The sequence below is a fragment of the Pleurodeles waltl genome, chromosome 2_2 (genome assembly GCF_031143425.1).
Source record: "Pleurodeles waltl isolate 20211129_DDA chromosome 2_2, aPleWal1.hap1.20221129, whole genome shotgun sequence".
NCBI classification, from domain to species: domain Eukaryota; kingdom Metazoa; phylum Chordata; class Amphibia; order Caudata; family Salamandridae; genus Pleurodeles; species Pleurodeles waltl.
Genome location: NC_090439.1, coordinates 943,880,962 through 943,904,696, shown reverse-complemented (window position 1 = coordinate 943,904,696; position 23,735 = coordinate 943,880,962). Strand labels below are relative to the sequence as shown.

The following is a 23,735-nucleotide window of genomic DNA, read 5'->3' as shown; positions in this document are numbered from 1 at the left end:
CTGTACATGGCTAAGAAGTAGCATAGACAAAGCCAATAGATCTTGCATAAGTACAACCTATTGGCTCTGCTATTGCTTGTGGTTTTTAAGCAATGGTTGATTTTACCTGGATAGCAGGAGGTTAATTGTGCTGAATTCAAACTTTTTTACCAGTTTCAAAGTCAGTCATTACACAGTGGAATGTTATAAATATATAAATATTCGTATATTTTCCATATATATTAACACATCTTTACAATTAAATCACAGAGGGGATTTTAACAAAATATCGATAATTAATGAAAAAGGAGAATCAACAGCCGATCCAGAAATAAAACCCAGATTGGATACAGTTATGTGTTTCATTTACCAATTGATCCTTCCTTACCTGCTGTTATATATTGCTGCTTCCCACATGGTAGTGTAACCTTTCAGATGATATGGAGATTTTTGTGCAGCATGCATCCTTCTTATATTTCATGTAACTCGGGTGTAGGTTAATTGCGCATCAATGGATAACAAAAGAATGTTGTTGCTCCTGAGGAACTAGCAAATAATCAATCTGTCTACTATAAAGTTATACTCTTATTTACTAAATAAGGGTAACCCTGCACTTAGCAAGGCTTTCAAAAATTGAGTGAAACTGGTAAATGTTCCTCTCCACGAAATCTTTACTGAAAGGCAAAAGATTTATCCTGTTTGAAGAGAAACTGGATTATACGTTCCGTGGCTGCCATCTGTGGTGCCAGGAAACACGTGACGTAGGCCACTTGACAGGAAACACTGTACTACAATAGTTTTCTTGCTCAAGTCGTAATTTCAGCTCCTTTTACTCTGCACATTTTGAATGGTGCCTTACATGGCCGGTGGCACTCAAGAAGAGGATTTTTATATGCCTACGTAAAAGTGTGCTCGCTGGCTCATTGCTATTCTTTCTGAGATGATGAACGAGCCAGTGTGTTTTGTTGTTGAAGATTATAAGGCTGCATCGGCTGCTGTAAAAAAACAAGTATTGGCAAAGAGGAACGAGTTAGAGCTATTAGCGTTATAAATTCCTAACTTGACTTTTCTTTCCACATAAATTGAAAATGAAAAGTAAAACAGTTGACATAAGCAAACCAATGTAAAGCGCCATGGCGGCCATTAGTATGGGCGCGAAGGCGAGACGAAAAAGGAAAAAGAAGTTTGCTTGCAGTCTCACTTATTGGCAAAAGTGCATTTATCCATGTAACAGGGTCGATGGCAAAGGCGGTAACAAAATTGCCCCAAGGAGGGACAAACGTAAAGCATTTACCAATGATAACAAAGAATATTTGAAAGGCAAGCCCATGAATGAGTGATAGTGATGGGAGTGCCTGGGTATGGTACAAAGCCCAAAAATTAATTACAACAGGCCAGAGCGCTTTTAAGACTTACGGACTGTATCTGAGCAAATAACTAAGGTTTTACATTTGTTCTGCTGTCATACACATTAAACTGTAACTATGAGCACTAACTTTATTTTTTTTTGTTGTTTTTTTTTTTAGTCCTCATTCAACCCCGCTTACTGAGCCACCTCTTAGTTCCTGTAACCTTCTCACCCTCTAACTAAGAGAGAGACTCTAGCCAGGGGATGCACCCTTGCATCTCCCGGTCTGCCTAGGCAAACCTGCCGGAGCATCAAACGGTGACTAATCATTGGACAAAAGAGAGAAAATAACCAAATCAATTTCACATAGTCTCAAAGTAGCAGATATTAACAGAAAAACAGATTCAAACTACTCCCTCCCATTTTAATAATGATGACCACAGTTCTACGTTTCTCTTAGAGCCCTGCGTATTTAAATCCATATTCGCCGCCCGGAGAGCTGCATTAAGCCAGTCTGTATAGCTCGGAGGGTGCTCCTTCATCCAATTTTTGCAAATTTCGTTCCTGCCCAGCACAATTACATAAAACAAAAATGTGCGATTAGCTTTATTCACCCTGCTCCATATACCCTCTTCCTGTAACTGCCCAAATATAATCAGTGGGAGTGATACATTAATTTTCCAGCCTAGAATAGATGATATTGCCCCAAAAACCTCCTCCCAAAACAACCGAATAGCGGGACAATCCCAGAACATATGTATATCCGTTGCTCCTGGCCCGCCACATTTTGGACATTTAGGGGGTCATTCTGACCCTGGCGGTCCGGACGGAGGAAGCACCGCCAACAGGCTGGCGGTGCTTCTGGGGCAATTCTGACCGCGGCGGTAAAGCCGCGGTCAGAAAAGGGGAACCGGCGGTTTCCCGCCGGTTTTCCCCTGCCCCAGGGAATCCTCCACGGCGGCGCTGCAAGCAGCGCCGCCATGGGGATTCCGACCCCCTTCCCGCCAGCCTGTTCCTGGCGGTTTACACCGCCAGGAAGAGGCTGGCGGGAACGGGTGTCGTGGGGCCCCTGGGGGCCCCTGCAGTGCCCATGCCACTGGCATGGGCCCCCTAACAGGGCCCCATTCAGATTTTCAGTGTCTGCAAAGCAGACACTGAAAATCGCGACGGGTGCCACTGCACCCGTCGCACACCAGCAACTCCGCCGGCTCCATTCGGAGCCGGCTTCATCGTTGCTGGGGCTTTCCCGCTGGGCGGGCGGGCGGCCTTTTGGCGGTCGCCCGCCCGCCCAGCCGGAAAGTCAGAATGAAAGCCGTGATGATTTGACCGCGGTGCGGTCTTCTGGCGGTATCCGCCCGGCGGGCGGCGCCCGCCGCCCGCCGGGGTCGGAATGTCCCCCTTAGTCACCTCCCCCTTCTTAAACTTGGCAAGTTTTGCCGGTGATATATACGCTCTGTGTAGAGTATAAAGATGGTTTTTCCTTAATGGGGCAGGCTTCATCACTTCATACAGAGTCACAAACGACTTCTTCCACCATAACCCAATCTTGTCGCCTGACATTGTCTTGCCCCATAAATTGTTTGGTAGGACAAAATTCTCATCCAGAGTTTCTAATATTTCCCAATACCAAACCGCCAACCTCTTCACAGGTGCCAAGCCTGCCAGCTCTAAAAAAGAATCCTCCAAAGCATTTACCACTCCCAATCCCCCCTTAATTTCTTTTTCCCACTCTCTTATCTGTAAATATTTTAACCTGGACAGAGATCCATCCGTTATCCTTACCAATTCATCCCATAAAAGTAAAGTACCCTCTCGCGCAAGCTCACCCCACCTTTCCACACCTGCCCTTTTGAGTGGTAATGCTAAGATATTTTGACAGCATTCTGGGGTGCCCGGGGAATCCCAGATAGGGGCCTGATAGCTGTAATAGTGTGCACCCAACCGTCGTCTCAACTGATACCAGCTCTTTGCCAATCCTTGCAACACTTTTAATTTAACTTTTTTGAAAAATGTAGGGTCACCGAATTTGAATAGAAAAGACTTTGAGGCCCCTTTCACAGATGAAACCATTGCCTTATACATTCTGCCCACTGCTGAACCGTCTGGGCACAGAAACAACATCCTTGAGTTCTTAAACAAAAAAGCCCACGCATAATATGTCAAATCAGGTAGAGCCAGTCCTCCCTTTTCCCTTCTTCTGCATATTTTTTTCCATGATATCCTCGCCCCTTTGAATTCCAAATAAAACTACTAATCGCCTGCTGCATTTTATCCAGGTATTCCTTATGCATTGCCAAAGGTATAGCTGCAAACACAAAATTCCATTTGGGCAGAATAAACATCTTAATAAAATTTATCCTAACTTGTTTTGTTTTTAAAATCTATGGATTATATAGGAATCTAATAAAAGGAGAGGGAGTGGATGCAGCTGTATTCCATCAACCTGCTCTTATGGCTTGAGAGAGCCTACTCATAACTGTGCAGTGGGTGGGTACATGCCTGCTGCTTTATAATGCATGGAAAGCTGGGTTGAAACTGCAAGCACAAAATGTGCAATTAATGACTGGCTTTCCTCCCGTCTAATGGCTTAGGATGTAACTGAAGAAGGGTTGGTTCTGGAATTGTGGCTGGACATTTGCCAGGGGCATTTTGCCTCTAATGAATGTGTAGCTACAGTTTAAAGAATTTGGCTCTGGATGAACAGGGAAGGCAAAGCAAGCAATGTGTTAAATTAGAAACGGTTTAGTTAGTCAATTGAAAATCTTTACAATATGAGATCTAGGGCCATATTTATACTTTTTGACGCAAAACTGCGCTAACGCAGTTTTGCGCCAAAAAAATTAGCGCCGGCTAACGCCATTCTGAAGCGCCATGCGGGCGCCGTATTTATTGAATGGCGTTAGCCTACCGGCGCTGCCTGGTGTGCGTGAAAAAAAACCACGTACACCAGGCAGCGCCGGCGTAGGGAAAAATGGCGTTTGTGCGTCTAAAAATGGGGCAAGTCAGGCTGAGGCAAAAAAAACATCTTAACCCGATTTGCGCCATTTTTTAACGACGCCCATCCCCCATTGAAATGACTCCTGTCTTAGCAAAGACAGGAGTCATGCCCCCTTGCTCAATGGCCATGCCCAGGGGACTTCTGTCATTGGGCATAGTGGCATGTAGGGGGGCACAAATCAGGCCCCCCTATGCCACAAAAATAAATTAAAAAAAATACTTACCTGAACTTACCTTAATGTCCCTGGGGTGGGTCCCTCCATCCTTGGGTGTCCTCCTGGGGTGAGCAAGGGTGGCAGGGGGTGTCCCTGGGGGCAGGGGAGGGCACCTCTGTGCTCATTCTGAGCCCACAGGTCCCTTAACGCCTACCCTGACCCAGGCGCTAAAATCCGGCGCAAATGCGGGTTTTTTAGACCCACCCACTCCCGGCGTCATTTTTGCCCGGGAGTATAAATAAGACGCAATAGCATCGCAGTCATTTTTTAAGACGGGAACGCCTACCTTGCATATCATTAACGCAAGGAAGGTGTTCACGCCAAAAAATGACGCTAATTCCAGGAACTTTGGCGCTAGACGCGTCTAACGCCAAAGTATGAATATGGAGTTAGTTTTGCGTCGACTTTGCGTCGAAAAAAACGACGCAAATTTGGCGCAAACGGAGTATAAATATGCCCCCTAGTGCCTTGAAAACTGACGTAATGTACTTGTGTAAAGCCAGCACAGATGTATGTGTGCGTGTGCATATATATATATATGTCAGTGCTTAATTTGTAAATAAAAACGTGCCGGTGCTGAGACATGCTAAAACATGTGGCTGCTAAATTAAATGTGCGAACACGGAATAATGATGCAGCGGAATACGGAAGTCATCTCGGGCCTCTTAAGTTCATTAAAGCCACTCTCTACCCCTTCAGCCCACTCCTGCAGCTTTTTGCTTTCTCCCATTGTGACGCTTTTCATTTTTCTTTTCCTCCGTCTTTTCCTGTGCTTTTTTTGCTCACAGTAAATGCTTGAGGTAGAAAATTAAGTTCCTGCCCTAAAAAATAAGTGCCGGTGTTCTGCACCGGAAACAACAAGCACATATTAAGCACTGATGTGTATATATATATATATATATATATATATATATATATATATATATATATACTATAACAACCAAGTTAAAAACGGAGCTATGGTTCTGGCTCAAATGTGGAAAACTATTGAAATGTGCCAGTTATGAATACCAATAACGACAAAGGTACTAACACAGATAAAATCTAGTTAATTTAGTTGTCACACATATATTAACTAGGGAGCTGGCATGATATATTTTGAAATAGCCATTGCCGGATTTCAGCTGATGCATTCATCAGAAAATAGATAATGGATTGCCAAAGCAGCAAAATATTAGTTTAAAAAATGAGAAAGCCTCTAATTTTACCAGCTAAGTAAATGGTACTCATGTTGTTGACATGACTAAGTCTAACTCACATGTGCAAATAGCTTTAATACTGTAGTCTAAAGACTTTCCTACATAAAATACTATCATGCACAGTTATCCATGCTATTTGGACAACTGTGCCTTGCTGCCTAACCACTATTAAATTGTTTGGGTTGGTATTCCCATGCTTAACGTCTAAAGGACTATATTTATTTTTGCTTTTGTACAGGTTACTGCAAAAAGACCTCTGCTATGTACCCCTGACTGGCTAGTACCTTTTAACGAGTACTATTTATTTGTTTTTTACTGAATCTCATTTCCAAACTCATCTTCTCCTAGTACGGTTTCCACCTGGCTGTTTTATTACCATCACAAACAGTATTATCATGCCCCAGCAGGTCGAAAAATTAGGATAAAAATCACTTATAGTCAGCATTTTTCCTCTTACCTGTACATACTTAAAACAGTAAATATATACAAGAAAATACAATAAAGATTATTCTAGAGCTCCATTAATTATACCTGACTGATAATTGAAGTAACAAAGTAAGACATGCTATGTTAAAATTGAAAAAAGATGATTTCATATAAAGGGTAATTTAAGTATTATGTCTGACCCTTTGCACACTCCTAAAACGTGACCATATAGACAGTATTTTTCTCTTGGAAAGGTGAAAGCTCTACTTCCTAACCTATGGACCTGATATAGAGTTTGGCAAACAGAATACTCTGTCACAAACGTGATGGATATCCCGTCCGCCGTATTACGATCTCCATAGGCAATAATAGGATCGTAATACTGTGGATGGGATATCTGTTACATTTGTGACAAAGTAACCCATTCCGCCAAACTCTAAATCAGGCCCTAAATCTTGAATGCTCGATCCCACCAAAGAGCCATTTAGGAATACTTGGAAGTTATTGTAAAACACAATGTTATACAAGACACTTAGGGCCTGATTAGTTTGGTGATCAGGATACTCCATCCCAGATGTGTTGTATATCATGCCTGTCTTATTTTAAGTTCAATAGCATAGAATTCACTTGTAATATGACAAACAGGATATCGGTCATGTCTGTGATGAAGTATTTCATCTGCCAAACTTTAAATCAGGCCCCTTGACACAAAAGGTAAAAATTATTTAATCAGTACTAAGTGCCCAGTTAGCACTGATTGCCTCAGGAACTGAATAAGCAGCCTTACATAGGTCCAAACAGCCAGCCTTCCTACTTCATCTATTATAACTCAGTACTGGGAGTCACTCAGTGGACATCTTGCACTTCAATACTGAATTATAACACGGCTGATTTCCAAACAATGGGGGCACATAGCTAAGAAATGCACCTCTAGAGTTACATTTTTTAAAGGAACACATTGAGCCAGGTTTACTAGCACTTTGCACCTGGTTGGTCACAAAAAAGACACAAACCTAGTGCAAAATGTTGCTGTGGGATTTACATTCCAACACCTATCATGAAGTGGCATGTTGCCCACAATAGCACAAAGCAGTGCAAAGTGCCAATTAATGTTAAAAGGGGCATACTTTGTGTTCTACATGGGCATTCCTATAAAACCAATGAGAGTTTTTTATGCAAACCCCTATCTACTAATATTTGTTGATGGGGTTTGCACAAAGGATATGCCTCCTGGAGTCAGATGTAACAGTGAAGCAACCATAAAAATCTTTAAATTTTTCCAACTTGCACTATATAGCACACATAAAACATGGAAAAAGTATTACATTGTAGGTTTTGTACAGCAAGGCTTCCCTTCCCATACAAAATCTAGGGTTGACAGCAAGGCTTAGTACCATCCAGGCATTGTTTGGACTTTGGAGGTTTCACCGAAGACTTGAGTCTGGTCCTGTTGAGGAGTGGTATCAGCAGTGAGGTATTTGTATTTCTGTTAATGATTACAGTTGGTGTGTTATATTTGGGTGGGTTATAGCTCTGGACAGCCGTGGCCAGGGGTCTTAAAAATTGCATTTCAATTTGGATCCTAATCATACTTACAGACATAAAGATCACTGGAATCAAATACACAGTTTCAGGTGTTAAGTGCAAGAAGGCTTAGGGTGCTTGTGTCTTTCAAATCTGAAATGTTATACAATGCATACAGAAATGTTATACAATGTAACAATAGGGTTTAAAACTCATCCTACCTGAAGTCTGAAAACTTGTTTTCTTGTGAAAAGCAGAACAAGGTCACGGCTGGGGCCTACCCTGTTTAACTTTGTTTCCTTAATGATCCACAGCTTCCTCCCAGCTCTCAAGGTCAAAATTATACTGTTGCTGCTCACCAGGAGCAGGAGAGTATCCCTCTCAGTATCTCTCTGAGGGAGCTGCATGGGCAAAGAGGTAAACAGCTCTGACAGCCATTTTCCCTACTCCAAATTGTGCTCCTGCAGCCTCTGAGACTAAGGGTTGCAAGGAAAGTGTCAGGTAGCAAGATGCAAGCCATGGGTTGCTGCTGCGACTCCTGGCAACCTCTAAATGACATCCATGCAAGCACAGCATAACTTACTCAGGATATTGCAAACCAGGGCAAGCTCCTCGGTTGCATACCACCCTTTGGGAGGCTTGCAGTTCCACAACTGCAAATCTGCAGCACAAAACAGGAAATATTGCAACAGTATACTGCAGTTTTTTGCAACCTGTGGTCCTGGGACCCCTGGGGGTCCGTGAAGCCTCCTCAAGGGTCCGCGACCACTTAGAAAATGGAATAATATTAACAGATTTGGTCCCCAGCTTTCAATATTCACTCATTGAGGGGTCCCTGGATTCCAGTAATGATTCATTGGGGGTCCCCGGGTGCCAGTAATGATAAAGTGGGGGTCCACAGAAGTCAAAAGGTTGGGAACCACTGGTATACTGTATTTCAATCTTAACATTCTACTATCATTATAGATTGGCATTCTCTCTTTAATTACATTGGTGCTGATCCGTAGTTTCTCTTATGAGCCGGGTTAAAGATTTTAAAATAAATCCTTACTTCTACTGGTAACTAGTGCAACTTAGTAAGTATGGCAGGGATGTGTTCTCTCATAGGAATGTCTGAAAGTGCCCCGCCTGTTGAATTTTGCCATCCTTGAAGTGTATTAGTGTTTGCTTTTAAGGTGTCCCATATCAATCTTCACATGTCATGCTGCGTTTTACTACTAGAAATGGTTTAATGCTTCTATGCAGCTTTTGAAATCAAGTATTGGGACCACTGCCAGAAGTTCACTTTCCATTTTAATCATTATTCATGATCTCAACTGATATTATATTGATTCCTTTACTTGTATGCAACATGTTTTATTCTTCCTGTTCCTGCTTTCTCTTGTTCATGTCTTTTTGTTATTTGAATGCTTTGCATGAATTTACAGTTCCATATTGTTTGTGAAGCACTAACGCATAAAATATGTAAATAAATAAATTGAATACATCTCACATTTATTTTCATGGCCATCCTTCCAATTTCCTGCCTGTTATTCCCCCATTTCCTGTCACTTTCTTGCATGTATGAAAGTGTGAAGGCCTTGCTTATAGGCAGCTGTATGTGTAAATATATGTCCATTAGGAAACACTGATAAGATGCTTTTAAAAGTGTATCTCACTCCAATTACAGAATGCTGCAATTCCCACTGTAATTCAGTGTTAGAGTGCTGGGAAGTATGGCTCATCGTGGCAGTAATTCTGCTGTTAATTTTTACATTTCCCGCCAGTGCAATTTAAAGGAGCAGAACAGTACTTGAAGTCAACTTGAGAAGCCATTCACTTGGTTCAAGCCACTCATTCTACTGTCCTTTTGTGCTAATGATTTGAGAGACTGTGGAGATCAGTTGCATATACACAAGAATGCAGCTATCTGTGCTTTTGAAGAAGACAGCGGTGAAATGTAATTGTGTACCTCTGAGACGCCACAGTATTCCACTTTAACCAATTTTAAGGTGCTGTATCAAGTCTGAAGTAATATTATTCTCCACTGTGTCCCTGTACTTTAGCTTGCTTTTAAATGTAATTGTGTAGATGGGATTTAGTTCCCTTGATCCACAAGACTGAATCAAAGACTGTTTGAAAATGGGCTATTGGTAAGGGTAGGTAAGTACCTACACTTAGCAATAGGCCACTAACCTCCACTTAGGTCCAGTTAGGTCTCAGTAAATTAAACCTAGCTCAACCCTTGGTAGCTTGGCAATGAGCGACAAGGCTTAAATTAGGAGACAAGGCGTAAAGCATTCAAATATCACAAAACAGTAATTAAATTAAACACAGGAAACAGTTTAAAAATCCAAAATCAATTTAAAATAATAGATTATATTTTTATCTTTAAAATTACACCAAAACAAATAAAATTGGATAAGGGGTACTGGAGATTTGAATTTATAAAGAATTAATGCATTCTAGCGCATAGAAGCAACTAGCACTCAAAGGGTTAAAAAAGGTCACACTGTAAAGGAAAAAAGTCCAGAGTTCAGGCCACCCTTGAGGTTACACTGTCACACTTACTTTCAGAAGTGTTTGATTCAGGGAAGTGGTCCACAGCACCAACCAAGGGTTCAGAGGCTATGGGGGGGCTTCTTGGGGTCTGGGACTACAACTCCCACAATGCACCTCTTCAACTTATGGAGTTGCTCCAAACGTCTCCAAACTTCTGGACCTGCTGCCAGAGATCCTTTTTGTGTCCCTGAAGTGTCCACAACTTGATCCAAAGTTCCAGAAGCTCTGAGTTGGAGTTGGGACTACAATTCCCAGAATGCACCTGGTCAGAATCCTTAAATGGCCACTGGACGCTGGTCAGCTGGGCTCTGCTTGCAGGACTTGATGCAGGGAGGACTGGGCAGCTTCTTTGTACCTGTAGCAAACAGGGAGTCCCTTCTTGAAGCAGAAGAAGACAGGTAAAGTCCTTTTAGTGGTGAAGCCCAAGTGTGCAGCTGGTGCAGTCCTCCAGAGTGCAGTGTCCAGGTGCAGGTCAGGGGTCCAGAAGGGTAGTCCTTCTTCTCCTGTACTTCTTCCTTGTTGGAATCTGGTAGGGAACTGAGGTGTGGGTACAGGTCTGCCAGTTTTATTCTTGCTCCTGGGTGAAAAACAGGGGGGTCCTGGTTCTCCAATCAGGGGCAGGATCCTTCCCTCTGTGATGACCACTTCCTGGGAAGTGTGGCAAAAATCAATCCCAGGAGGCAACATTCCTCAAAAATCCATCATGGCTGAAAGTGATTTTTGGAGGTTACATCTGGCTGAACCCACCCACTGGTGTGGCTAAAAATCCTAAACACACCCCTCTCCTGCCCTCTCCTAATCTAATCAAGGGGGCACCTAACTGTCTGGGTTTGCAGGATGTGGGGGTGTTGCTGGGTCGCACCAATTGTCCTTCTCTGCCTTTGAAGACCAGTTTGGCAGCCCTCACCCTTCCTGCCTCACCATCTGCTGAGGGGAGATCTCCTCCCACAGGCACATCTCTTTGTGTGAAGCCAGGCCACTTCACACCTCATTCAAGGCAGCCTGGCCAGGCTGCCAGAGGCTGGCCAATCAGAACACAGCAGCAAAAACACTGCAGGGCTGAACTTGGCAACTTTTCAGGTAAAGTTTAAAACTCTTTACCTGAACAAGTTATATTAAATCCAACAACACGTTGTGGGATTTATTATAACAATTAATTTGATACAAAACTTCTGGTATCTGTTACCTAAAGGGACTTTTAAAATTAAAATAAAGTCTCCCCATTCTAGCCTATGGAGGCCATTCACTACAGTGAGGGAAAAGCGAATTTGGCTGTTTTTACCTCACCAGGGCTTATAAAACTATTTTATATGGTCTCTGCTTATAGTTACATGGCACCCAGCCCTAGGGGCACATAGGGCACACCTTAGGGGTGACTTATATGTAAAAATAAGGTAGTTTAAGACTTTGGAACTACTTTTTATTCCAAAGTCGAATTTGCATATAACTTTAATTTAAAAGCAGCCAGCAAAGCAGGCCTGCCTTTAAAATGACACTGGGCACCTCAGCAGTGCACTACCTATGCTGGAGTTCCTAAACCTACATGCCCTACCATATACTAGGGACTTATAGGTAGGTTGACTTAACCAATTATAATTAGCCTAATTTGCATACTGATTTTACACAGAGCACAGGCCCTGGGACTGGTTAGCAGTACCCAGGGCACCATCAGAGTCAGGAAAACACAAGCAAAAAGTGGAAAATGGGGGCAAAAAGTTAGGAGGCCTCTGCAATCAGCCCTGTTTTCTCACAAAGACCATGGTGGCAGATAAAACATTTTTTTTTTTTAGATTCTTTCAACTTAATTTAACTGTCTACTTTTGGATCTGATGTGTCACATTTGTCAATGGTTTGAAAAAGCAAAACCTCCCCATTGCCTTCCATAGGTATTGCTTATTCCAGATACAACAAATGTTGTCCATGACTCTACCCGTCTTGAGTACACAGTTGTTTCTGGTGGCTTTTGGAGTTGACAGTGAATTCCTGGAAACTTATGGTCAAAGTTTTTGTTTTGTAGAGGTTTCCTTACCTGAAGAGTTTTTTTTAAAGCATTGAATGGCCTTTTTGCCATTGACTGTGACTTGTTACTGAGAGGCCCCATCACCTGGCACACTCATATTCATAATCATAAAATTATTATACACATTAGCAAAGCCATAAAAGACACATAAATACAGATAAAAACAAATGAATAATACAGCCAAAAACACAGTTAATGAAATTCAACGAAAGCAGAAAACTCCTGACCCAAAGTGCGCCCCTGCCAGTGTGTCAATTCAAACAGGCAAAACACAACCAAAGCCTACTACAAATAAGGAACAAAACTGCTTAATGCATTCTCCACCATTGATCTCCTTGACCTAACAGTAGCTATAAAGAAGGCACAGATCCCACGGCACTTCATGAGTATTTAACAGAGTGTCCTTGCCCTTCCTGAAACCTAAACACAAAAAATTGGCATCAGAAATGCTTATAAATAGGGTCTAAAAAAGTACAAAGAAACATAAAGTGCATTATTGTTTGTTCCAAGTGCTCATCACAGGGACAAACAATTTTTGTTGCCGCCACTTGGGTGCCTAGCCCTGGGAAGGGCAAGATACATAGGCCCTCATTCCTAGGCTAGCGGTCATCAGACCGCCAGCCTCGATGTGGCGGTCTTACCGCAGCGGACCTGATGATAAAGACCACTGCATTACAAGTTGCAGGGTTTGGCAGAAGCCAAACCGCTACAATGCCGCCTGGCCCGCCGGTGCGGTTGCACAGACGTGGGCGGCGATGAGCTCCTCCAGCCTGTCTCTGGCATATGCACCATGTCCACACACATGAAGACAGCCCCCCACCCTTCCACACACTTACAAACACCCCCTCACCCGTCTTACACACTTACATTCTAGCACCCCTATGCAGTCTCACACTAACATACACACACCTGCACTCACACATATGCACCCCCCTCTGCAAACATTCACAACCCCACCCCTCTGCAATCATCCACACCCCACCTCCTCCGCATACGCATGCATACACACTCCTCTGCATACATTCACATACACTCCCCCACTCACTCACAGACTTGCACACATGCACCCCACTCGCATGCATTCCAATATACACACCTACTCACTCGCACCCCGACACACCCCACTCCCCTCCACATACATGTAGACCCACACCCCAAACTGCATGCATACAACCCACCCTTGCTCGCTCACAAATTGCATTCATACACCCCAATTCGCACACATACACTCACGCACATGCACCCAACACTCCCCCACACCCTCCCCCCTCCTTTCAGATGATCAACTTACCTTTTCTAGTGAGCTGGTCACCCAGGAGGGGATTGGTCCTGTCAGTTTTACAACACCAGCAACACTACGCTATCAAGACTCCACCAAGCCGTATTATGGCTGAAATACAGCGGGCGGAGTCTTGCTGGCAGAGCGGTGCGGGTGATGCAGCCACCTCTTCATCTCTTAGACTTTCGTCCATACATGGGCAGAAGTCCAAACACAACTCCTAATATGGCAGTCAGTAGACCGCCAGAACTGGTGCTCTGTTGACTGCAGCGGCTTCAGCAGTCTTTGGAAAAGACCGCCGAAGTCGTAATGAGATGCATAGTGTCTAGCACAATTTCATGCAGGTCATAATAATGTTCAACTGATTCTTTGGGCAATTCCCTTTTAAGTCTCAGGAGATGGCATCAATCTAAAAATAATGTTTTGAGCAATTGCTTATTGGATTTCCTAATACTTTCTAGGATTACAAACAAATTTGACCTATTTAGAACATCACACGTACATTGTGCACAGAGGATAACCAAGGATTGCGAACCCAAATTCTAAATCCAGACAATTCAGAATAATTTCCCTGTTTATCTTAGCCTCCTGATTAGACAAAATGCTGATCCATAACAACAGTGGTGCCAGTTTGATCAGATCAGTAGCATAAAGAAGGTTAAGCTTTGTGTGCAAAATGAAATGCAAACTCTAAAGTCGCAAATGCTAAAACTGTCTGCAGATTCGGTTTTCTTCAACATGCAAGACATCAATGTTACTAGAGTTCCAGATCCCAGCCCCTTAAAGAGCAGTGGAGACACATTTAAGGCGTTATAAATATTAAGAATTGGGAGGACAGTGCCCCTTCCATCCCCCAAAGATGAATTAGGAATTGCTCAAGCTGCTCTACTGGTCTTTGAGCGCAACTCTTAATCTGTGAATGCCACGTCCCTGCACTACAGAAAATAACTCCTAAGTAGTTAAGATCATTCACGGCACCTATAGTATGCCCTCTAACCATCAATGTTGCCATGGGTCTCTTTCCTGGTCCACAAGTCATTGTAAGCAATTGCTATAGTCAGTGGCCAAATTCAGTTCACTCATGAAGGTGACAAAAGCTTCAACGAGTAAACAAATGCCACCTGAAGTCCTTGCCATTAAAACTTCATCATCTGCATAAAGCAGTGCTGGCACAAAAGCTGTCTTGATTTTTGGGATGTCACTTGAAACAGCAGCCAGGGAGGTGCACATTTTATTAATGTAGACCACAAAGAGAAAAGGGGCCAGGATGCACCCTTGGCACCTCCAAGGGACAATAGAAATGGCTCTGGTACCTCCCCAGCCTCGCCATACTGCACCCTGGTAAACTATCATCCAGACAGTATAGAAAGTTCATCCAGACAGTATAGAAAGTTCACTAGCTCTACCACCACCCCCAAATCTATTAACAACAACCACAGTTTGGTCCTATTGACTCTACCTAACAACCCCATCCTGTCCTAAAAACTACCCGCCCCCACCCTAAACCCTAAAACGTAACCCACCCTGTCCTAAAACTACCCCACCCTGTCCTAAAAACTACTTTGACCCAAACCCTAAAATCTACCCCACCCTGTCCTAAAAACTACCCCGATCCATAACACTGAACGGTAAAACTAATCCTCTCCTAAAAACTCCCATCCCCCATCCTGAACCCTAGAACTTACCCCACCCTGTCCTAAAAACTAACCCAACTCCCTGCCGAAAAACCATAAAACCTAGCCTATCCTGAAAACTATCCCACCCTGTCCTAAAAACTACCCCAAATCCCCACCCCACCCTAAAACCTACCCTGTCCTAAAAACTAGCCCACCCTGTCCTAAAAGCTACCCCATCTCCCTGCCCTAAACCCTACCCTACCCTGTCCTAAACACTACCCTGATACCCACCCCACCCTAAAACCTACCCCCACCCCATCCTAAAAACTACCCCGCTCTGTCTTAAAAACGACCCCAACCTCCCGCCCTAAACCATATAATCTACCCAGGCATGTCTTAAAGTCTACCCTGACCCCTGCCCTGCCCTAAACCTTAAAGCCTACCCCACCCTGGCCTAAAAACTACTTTGCCCTATCCTAAAAACTACCCCACCCCTACCCTGAACCCTAAAACCTACCCCACCCTGTCCTAAAAACTACCTGACCCCTCGCCTCAAGCCCTAAAACCTACCCCACTGTATGCTAAAAACTACCTGACCCCCCTGAAAAATGCATATGCATGCTGCCTTAACCACACATTTGCGCGGTTCAGGCAAGCGTTGCTCCAACTGTGTAGAAAAGGCCATATCCTTCATTAGTTGTATGACAATACCATGCATGACAGAACCATGCATGGCTTAACAATGAATTCTGTTGTAAAAGCATGCTTAGCAAAGGTATATGTGGTAACGGGTAACGCCATGCGTGGTTGTGTGATACCTGTCCTAAAACCTACTGTGCCCTGTCCTAAAAACTACCCCGACCTACTGCCCTGTCCTAAACCCTAAAACCTACCCTGTCCTTATAACTACCCCACCCTGGATTAAAACTTCCCTGACCCCTTACCCCCTCCCTAAAACCTGAAACCTACACTGTCCTAAAAATTACCCCGACCCCCCCACCCCAATCCCTAAAATCTATCCTGTCCTAAAAACTACCTGTACCCAAGCCCCACCCTAAACCCTAAAAACTACCCACCCTGTACTAAAAACTACCCCAACCCCCGTTCCTATCCTAAACCCTAAAACCTACTCAGCCCTGTCCTCAGAACTACCCTGACCCCCTGCATGAACCCTAACATCTACCCTGCCCATCCTAAAAACTACCCTGACCCCCCACCCCGCCGTAAACCCTAAAACCCACAGTTTCCTAAAAGCTACCCAACCCTGTCCTAAAAACTACCCCGATCTCCCGCCCCACCCTAAAACCTTTCCCTGCCCTGTGCTAAAAACTTCATTAGTCTCCTGCCCTAAATCCTAAATCCTATCCTGTCCTAAAAACTACCCCACCTAGTCTTAAAAACGACCCGCCCCTTGCTAAATCCCATTATGCTCTGTCCTAAAAACAACCCTGACCACCTGCCCTAAACCCTAAAACCTAACCCACCCTGTCCTAAAAACTTCCCTGCCTTGCCCTAAAAACTACCCAATCAACCCCCACCCTAAAACCTACCCTGCCTTGTTCTTAAACCTACCCTGGCCCCCCTTGTCCCACCCTAAATCCTAAAACCTGCCCCAGCCTGTTCTGTAAGCTACCCCGCCCTGTCCTAAGAACTACCCGGAACACACGAGCCTCCGGCCTGTACTATAAAACCTACCACACCCTGTTTTAAAAAATAGCCCAACCACCCCACCCCACTCTAAATTCTAAAACCTACCCCACCCTGTCCTTAAATATCCCCTCACATGCCTCAGCCGCACTTACCCGGCCACCATGTTCCTCTCACAGCTCTTCCTTCTGCGTGCCTGAATCAGACATACTCATGGTGCCTTAACCACGCATTTGCAGATATTCTTGCTATGCAATGGAGTGACCATAATGCCCTATATCTGGAGGGACCTTCCCCAGTACATAAGGCAGTATCTCCAAAGGCTTCAATCTCCATCTCCCAGCATATACAGGATGGCTTAAGGTTGTTGTGGTATTTAAAGGACCCAGAGTGCTCATTAAAGGCACTTTGAAGAACCCACTTGGCAACTTTTTTGCTATGTTTGTCAGATGTGCAAGGTGATATTATGCTTAGTCACTTTATTTTTTCTTAAATCATCCATTAAGCTTAGATCTGAAGCACCAGAGTGGTTGGATAATTGCTGCTCAGAACCTAACTACAGGCTTAGATGCTGTTGAGATGTGTGAGGCCCCCAGGCTATATAAACGTGTCATCAGGAGAAGACAAAAGGAGCTGATTCAGCAGGATTGGGCTCTCCTAGAGCTTGCTCCACAATCAAAAAATTCTAAGAGGTATTGGGAGCAGGTCAATAGAATTAAATCCAGCAATGCCCCAGCCAGTTTCCTCCTCTGCTGTACTACTTCTGGTTCTGAATGGGTCTCTGACTTTGAGACTATCACCTTGATGATGTTAAGGCCCTCAGAGGGCAGTTAAGAGCCAAACAAGCTGACCCACCTTCTTTGCATATCTCCTTCAAGAAGTAACACTGGCAATCAGGCAAAGGCCCAGCAGTGGGTGTGCCACTGGAATGCCAAAGGCATGCCTAAGGCAACCCTGTCCGTGCCTGTCTGTACTCGAACAGGCCCAGGGAGGCTGCCCCTTAAATGGCAGGTAGCTGCATTTATTCTGCCTTGTGCCCTCCTTTATTAGAAGCTTATAGTCATTTACCTGATGTCCTTGTATGAAAGAGTAAATGCTCACACTGCCCCTCTCAGTTCACCACCTTATACTCTAAGCCTCTAGTCTTTGCTAATAGACCATGGGTCAGAGCAGAGATCATGACAACATCCTATATAACCACATGAGATCGGAGAAAGAAGCAAATATTGTTTGTTGTAGTTTCCTCATCCTAAATTGTTACTCATTGGTTAAACATCAACAGGATGTGTTTAACATTTTAATTGATCAGCACCCTGATGCCCTGTTTCTGACTGAAACATGGTTAAATGATACTTCGGGTCTGGGCATGATAGCAGCTCTACCAGCTGGCTATTGTATTTCCCATGTGGATCGAGTAGATAGAAAGGGTTGTGGAATCACAATCATTTTTAAAGCTAAAATTGCAAGGATTGAGAAGCTTAATATCCCAGATTGTGAGGCTTTGATTGTCTCCAATGCTTTATCAAAGAAATTTACTATTGCGGGAGCTCTATTTTACTGTCCTCAAGGTATGATGGGTAACTAGTCCTTGGATCTCGTTGAAGGGATAGCCTCAGCTATCCTTAAACATGCTAGTTTTACTGTTCTTGGAAATTTTATCTTGAATTTAGAGAATAAACTAATACTAGCCCTTAATTGATGTTTTCTTGGCCTTAGATATTAAGATAAATCATAATTCCCCCACTCATAAAGATGGACATCTGCTGGATCCAATATTCACCAGCTTGGACATCGTACAAACAGAGATACCCCTGCCTTTGACATGGCTGACCATTTTGTAGTTCCCTGCTCATTTCAATAGATTTTATGCTGCAGTTTCAAGAAAAGCAGTCTGTCTCCTCAGGCAGAAGTTGGGCAAAACTAGATATACCTCAGAGTAATGCTGTCCTTGTGGCCAACCCTTTTTTTACTATGTAATTTGGTGGTAAAAGATGCACATGTGATTGATAATTGGCTCAGATCCTCCTTAGACACATAAGCACCTGTTACTACTAAAAGGCACCTCAGATCCCTACTCCTGGTGCCATGGTAAATTAATCTCTACATAAAGAGAGAAAAGTATGTAAACAGTTAGTGAACGCATTGGGCAAAACCACTCCATGACATCCACAAGGTCATATCCTGCCAGGTACCCCTCCTGCTCCTCCCATCTATAGTCCATTCTCCTTGACTGTGGATCCCAAGGATCCAGCCCCTGCACCATGTAGGGTAAGCCCATTTTTGCTTTGAAATCAGCACAAAGAGAATACGTTGATTGTTTCAATTTGGAGGGACCCCTGGATTTTAAGCCTGCTAGGAAGGTAAGTAGATGTTTAAAAAGACTGCAAATAGGGTCTGAAAAATAATTATTATAAATGTGCACCAAATAAAAAGAAAAATTACTTAACATATCCTTAACCAGAACGATCATATCACTGGATTTATAGACTCAACCACTGAATCAGTGCCACATACACTTCCGGCTCCTTCTGAGGCTGCTCACATGAAGGGTGCTTATGAGGCTTCCCCACTGGTGTCTGCTAGCAGGGGAAATCTATTCAAGTGTTGTTTTGGGAAATTCAAGAAATTGCTCAGACTGGAGCTTAAGGTTAATACTAACCCACACAGAGAGCCTCCCCTCCTTAGATATACAATGCCTTGAAGGCGTGGCTGGGTGGGAAAAGCATGTGAAAACAGGGCATGTAATCACATTAGTTTCCCAAGTTTGCTAAAATGCCACCTAATCATATCGACCTACTACATCCAACCAAGCTGGGTCCTTAATCTTGTCTTTGAGGCCAGTAACATTCCAGCTTGGAAGGTTGAGAGGAGGAGTCAGTTCCTGGACAAATCCCACAGGGCTTTTAGCCATTAAGCTCCCACAATGAGAATGAGTATCTGTGGAATGAATTTCTTTCACCCCCAAACATTTTCTTGGCCCATTTCATTCCATTCTTTTGCTTTCTTGCCACCACAGGAAAATAGATTTTTTACATTTTAACCCCGGATCTTTTTTGCTTTTAAGAAGCCTGGATTTGGTAGCATTTTATGACTCTCTGTAGGCAGTGGGAAGAAGTTAAAAATCCCCAAGTGGGGGAGCTCTGACCATTAAAAATGGAAAATAATTGGCATAGTTGCTTAGAAAACAGTGCTATTACCATCATTGTTCTAATGGGTTTTCCATAATTTGTTTGGTACCAAGCACCTGAGAGAGTGAAATACATGTTAATAAAAATGCTGAGAACATAACCATTGTTCCATAATATGATTTATTGTGCATGATAAACACATTGTAATGTATTTGATGGAAAAATAAAATGCACAGTAGCTACTCTCAAGTTTGCAACTCATTTGATAGACCAGTTTTTGTGTTTTTAATTTTTTAGGTCTGGCTTGACAGCACAGCTGTTGCCCAACAGTAAAACAGCTTTAAGAAGTACCGCTGAGAGGGGAGTTGGCTCCTCACACATGCTGATTACCTTGTGCACAGCATTTGATTGGGCAGAAGTTGTGTAATTCCACTAAAAGATTGCTGGAATTGAACTTTTTGCCATGTGCAGAAATGTGCATTTATGGTTATGGGCCATAGGTGTAGGCAGCAGGTTTGATGTGTTACAGTCAATACGCTTTTAAGGAGAGATTGGTATCACACAGTGTTAAAACATGCAGACTGATACTAAATTACATGGGGTCTCACAGATTACTGTAGTAGGCAAGAGCTTTGGTGTTCATCATCCGTGAGGATTGCTAGGCTTCATAGGAGAGATTGTACATTGTTTTACTAACTGTGGTTTTACCACAATTGTAATTTTGTGACTATATGCCTGATGGTTTCCTTGTGGGAAAGCTTATGTACAATACTGTAAGCTTGAGGTTATTAAGGTGAAAGCCAGTGATAAGGACTACATGTGTAATTGGTTTATTAGGATGTGTTATATCAAATGCCATATGTCTGATCTGTTTATTAGAAATAATTACAACAATTTCTTCAACAGTCAAAGTTATAACAAACACATTAGGCCTGCTATATATACCATAAAAAGAATATGTGAAAGCCAATAATCCTTTAAGGGTGGATTAGTTTCACTCTGTGTTAAAGACAGTATACAGGTATTTTGTTATGTGGAAACTCACAGATTCCTGTAGCAGACAAGAGTTGTGGTGCTGGTAGCCCCTCTGACAAATGCTGGGGGTAGAGGATTCGTACTGTTACTATCCTTGTTATGTCTGCTTAGCAGGGATTGTAAATTGTTTTACCAACAGTAATTTTTTACATAGTTCTAAATAATAACTGTATTAATGATGATTGCCCTGTAGCCATACTTACTGGTAATACAGTAGCCATCAAAGCCATCATCTATGGCAATAAACCAGTTGTAAGTGCCTGATTAGTTTCTTTGGAAATTGTTTTGCCAGACACCCTAGGCATGATCTGTTTGTTATGAAATGTTATGACACAGGCAGAAGGCTAAATGTATTGTGAAGAAAACCTATGTTAAGCCAATAGGCATTTAATGATGGATTGTTATTATACAAGCGCTAAACCCTGTAGAACATTATTTAGTAAGATCGAGTCTCACCATTTGCCATAGTAGGCAAGAGTTTTGGTGGATGGGTTGCATATTGGTCTGCCCACTGTAAATGTGTTTATATCTATAATTTTATGACTGTTTGCCTGATGAATGCCTTGTGGGAAAGCTTATGCTCAAAAGAGCAGGCCCAAAATGTTTGTGATGGGAAACCCACTTTAAGACTGCATACCTGATAGATTAGTTGGAAAAAGTTATGTTAGATGAAGTGAGAATGTGGATTTTTATTTGGAGTGGATTGTAGTCCATCACTAGTAATTATGTTTGTCTTCTTTTTATGTCCAGTAAAGGTTTAAGTAATTCAAACATGAGGTCACGTAGACAAGCTTAACTTAAGAAAATGTGTAAAGTGTTTACAAGTAGAAAAACAGTTAAAAAGTCAAAACCATAAAGCAATAAAAATTCCACTTCAATTATAAAAGTAGATAGATACTTTTTAATGAACAAAATGACAACAAATTAACAAAAATCCAAAAACGGTCAACCAGAGGTATCCATTTTTAAAGTTTTTAAGGTTTGAATTAAATTTAGTGCCTAAATGCACAAAGCGTCAACTGTGGACTACTGGTCACGCTAGACCAGAAAAAGGTAACGTTTAATACTGACCGCGATGGAGCTTGGGTCACATACAAGGTTCACACAAGTCCCAGTCAAAGAATTACCTTTGGATATAGAAATTTTCTGAGAAGGGAGAGCCCTCAGCTGGGCAAGGTTGAAGGCTGGACCTAAAGGCAAAGTTATTGATGATGTGCTAGCAAAGGACAAGGTATTGGTGAAGCTGTTGACAAGGGTGCATAAAGGTCTGAGTGGGAAACGTACAGAATTCATGACCAGGAAGCCATCAAGGTTGTTGGGATGCTGCTCTGCATTGAGGCAAATGAAAATCTCTAACTTCATACTTAGTCTCTTTTCTGAAAGCCAGACTCCTGTAGTCTGTAGCCAGAAAGGGAACAACTTCATCTGATGCTGCCAACATCAGGCCTGGTGAATCCAATTTGCAGCTGCGAAGCAGAACATAGCTGGACCTGCAGCAAAGTCAGGACTACCAGCTATGCATCACCAACAGATCGGCTTGGAAGGTTGGTCCCTGTCTTCTGTCAGTTCTCTAAGCAGAAATCCTTGAAAACATTTCTAAATCCAAGCATTTAGGGGTTAAGCAGAAACACTCTGACACTTATTTAAGAGCCCCAGGATCTTAGGGACACCACTTCGAGGTCTGGACTCTTTCCAGTAGAAGCCATCAGATCAGCAAGCACCAGGGTGGGTCCAGTCAGAACTAGTCAGCTGAGCTCTTTGGAAAAGTGGATTTGTTGCAGCTTTTGTGTCCCAGTAGTTTAACAGACAGTCAACCAACTGAGACTTGGAGTCCACTTCTCCTTTCTGGGTACAAATGAAAGCAGGTCCAGCTCTTAGCGTTCTCCTCACAGGTCACAACAGCAAGTGCAGCCCTTTTCTGTCTTCCACAGGTCCGGAGGGTTGAGGAAAATCCTGGCAGCTCCCTTAACAATGGAATAAAAACTCTAAGCTCTAAGGCTGTATTAAAATGAGTCATTGAATCATTGTTCTAGTTATTTCTAAACTGAAATTAAGCTTTATAAGGTGTTATAATGGAAACTAGTTTTTTTCCTATGGGAGAGCCAGATGTGCAATTTGAGGGGTTTTTACTGGCAGGACATGTGAAACATACAAGATAAATGCCCTGCTTTTTTTCTATACCATTCACCTTTCCCTGTGAGCATTTAGAACCCACTTTTGGGGTAACTCTTTCAACAGAAAAGTTTAGGCCTGGACAAATGTCTATTTTGCCAGGTCGAATGGCAGTTTTAAAACTGCACATGCAGTCTGCAGGGCTGTCCTGGAAATACGATTTGCATTGTTATTTTAGTGGTGGCACAAGATGAGTTGTATTCCTCTAATGACATTTAACTTAAAGGCCCTGATTACACTCTTTTACTATAGGGACTTATAGGTATGTTAAATATGCAAATCAGACGTGTATCAATTATTACACACTTCAGGGGTCAGAGCACGTGTAATAGGCACTGAACAACAGTGTCCTCCCTGTGCAGAGCCTAAAAACCAGCAGAAACATCTGGGAAAAATGGGGTGACCACTCAAAAAAGGGATTTTTCTACAGAGGCTGTAGATCGGATCTATTTTGAAAACTTATGAAAAAGGCAATATATCTGACTTATTTTTTGTTAACAGCCCATAATAAAGTGAATAGCTTTAAAAGCTGGAATGTTATTACATTGTGTTCTTGTAGTCAAGTATGTTGGTACATATACTCTAATCGATTACCTTAGTAATCATAGG

At 42.8% G+C, this 23,735-nt stretch overlaps 1 protein-coding gene and 1 non-coding gene across 2 annotated transcripts in view; one reads left to right on the top strand and one right to left on the bottom strand.

Annotated features, from left to right (window-relative positions):
- Window positions 1-23,735, top strand: part of CSMD3 (CUB and Sushi multiple domains 3) — a 2,682,374-nt gene that overhangs the window by 1,997,810 nt on the left and 660,829 nt on the right. The gene's annotated exons all lie outside the window — the stretch shown is intronic.
- On the bottom strand, window positions 584-698 carry LOC138283155 (U5 spliceosomal RNA). Its single transcript, XR_011201094.1, has one exon. It is a non-coding gene; the product is annotated as a U5 spliceosomal RNA (small nuclear RNA).